Source organism: Salvelinus sp. IW2-2015, linkage group LG8 (genome assembly GCF_002910315.2).
Source record: "Salvelinus sp. IW2-2015 linkage group LG8, ASM291031v2, whole genome shotgun sequence".
Lineage (NCBI taxonomy): Eukaryota > Metazoa > Chordata > Actinopteri > Salmoniformes > Salmonidae > Salvelinus > Salvelinus sp. IW2-2015.
This window is the reverse complement of record NC_036848.1, coordinates 40,069,907-40,072,167: the sequence shown is the minus strand read 5'-3', so window position 1 is coordinate 40,072,167 and position 2,261 is coordinate 40,069,907.

The following is a 2,261-nucleotide window of genomic DNA, read 5'->3' as shown; positions in this document are numbered from 1 at the left end:
TTAGGAGTGCAAAGGCGAATTGAGTTATTGCACATGCACACTTCACAGAGTAGGCGTTCCCTAACGGAAATATGCAGATGTATACTAGAATGCGCCAATAGGATATCGCTAACGCGTACTTGGTACTGCCCACCTCCTTGCTTGTTCTGCCCACTATGACTAATTTGTTCCCATTGGAAACGACAAGCTGTGGTCTATCTTAGTTTAGTTATACAAATCTGTGGTATGAGTGTGATAGTTAAAGGCCCAGCGCAGTCAAAAACATGATTTCCTGTATTTGATGCATATATTTCCACACTAAGGTTGTAATAATACTGTGATATAGTCAAAATGATGATAATACCCTTTTAGTGTAAGAGCTGTTTGAAAAGAATATCTGGAATTTCTGCCTTTTGTGGTGGGGTGGAGTTTTGGCCTGCCTGGTGACATCACCAGGTAGTAATTTAGTTCATAGACCAATAAGAAAGAGTTACAAATCTCTCTGCCAATAACAGGTAGTTTTCCGTTTTCCTCTCCCCACTTAGACCACTCAAGCAAGATTTTTTCCTAGCAAACCTCTTGCTTAAGACATTGCTCTTGCTAAGAAGCTATTTTTGTTCATTTAAAAAATTGTTTTTATTGAAAACAATCACAGTAAGGAACTTAAATGTTACCCAGAAATGAATGCTCAAAGCGCATATTGCACAGTTTCTCTAGAAATAAATCAGATCCAGCCCGAACTGTGCAATGTAGTAGGGAGTTCTAGTGTCCAACAAGCAAATATACTACATAGTTAAGCGCATAAAACGTGGTAATTAACTACAGTGATCATAATCCATTGAGCATCTACTTGTCCAGTCTGTGTTTCTTTTACGCCTGCTATGGAAGAGACAGAAGAATGCATGATCATGAGGTGATTATAGAGAGCAGTTGTTGCTTCATGAGGTACACTATATATACAAAAGTATGTGGACACCTTCAAATTAATGGATTCAGCTATTTCAGCCACACCCATTAATGACAGGTGTATAAACTCGAGCACACAGCCATGCAATCTCCAAAGACAAACATTGCCAGTAGAATGGCCTTACTGAAGAGACTTTAAACGTGGCACCGTTATAGGATGCCACTTTTCTAACAAGCCAGTTCATCAACTTTCTGCCCTCAGCCGCAAAGTGGTAGGCCACACAAGCTCGCGCAGCGTGTAAAAATCGTCTGTCCTCGGTTGCAAAACTCACTACCGAGTTCCAAACTGTAAGCACAAGGGCTTTTGGAAGTAACGTCAGCACAAGAACTGATCATCAGGAGCTTCATGAAATGGGTTTCCATGGCCAAGCAGCCGCACACGAGCCTAAGATCACCATGTGTCGGCTGGAGTGGTGTAAAGCTCATCGCCATTGGACTCTGGAGCAGTGGAAATGCATTCTCTGGAGTGATGAATCTCGACCTCTACCCCATAGAACACTTTTGGGATGAATACCGATCAGTGCCCGACCTCAGTAATGATCTGGAAGGATCCTGGAAGGATATTGATCTCATCCCGTCAGTAGAGGATGCCGGGTTATTTTTTTTAAATGCCTTCCTGACCATCTTAAATAAGCATGCCCCATTCAAGAAATTTAGAACCAGAAACAGATATAGCCCTTGGTTCTCTCCAGACCTGACTGCCCTTAACCAACACAAAAACATCCTATGGCGTTCTGCATTAGCATCGAACAGCCCCCGTGATATGCAACTTTTCAGGGAAGCTAGAAACCAATATACACAGGCAGTTAGAAAAGCCAAGGCTAGCTTTTTCAAGCAGAAATTTGCTTCCTGCAACACAAACTCAAAAAAGTTCTGGGACACTGTAAAGTCCATGGAGAATAAACGAGAGAGATAGTCATTACTACCCAACTGCGACCTGTATGCTTCTCGTTGGCGGCCCTCGCATTCACTACTCGTCGCCTAACCACTGGCTCCAGGGTCGTCTACAAGCCTGCTAGTAATAGCCCCGCCTCTATCTCAAGCTCACTGGTCCACATAGCGCACCACGTAGCACGCGACTCCAGCAGGTATATCTCATGGTTCCCCCCAAAACCAATTCTTCTCTTTGGCTGCTCTCATTCCAGTATCTCTGTGCCAGATGACTGGAATGAACTACCAAAAATCTTCTGGAGAACTTGGAACACTTATCTCCCTGCACTAGCCTTTAAGGCACCAGCTGTCAGCAGCACTCACAGATTACTGCACCTAGTACATAGCCATCTATAATTATTTTTATACTAGCCTCTCCCCTACTG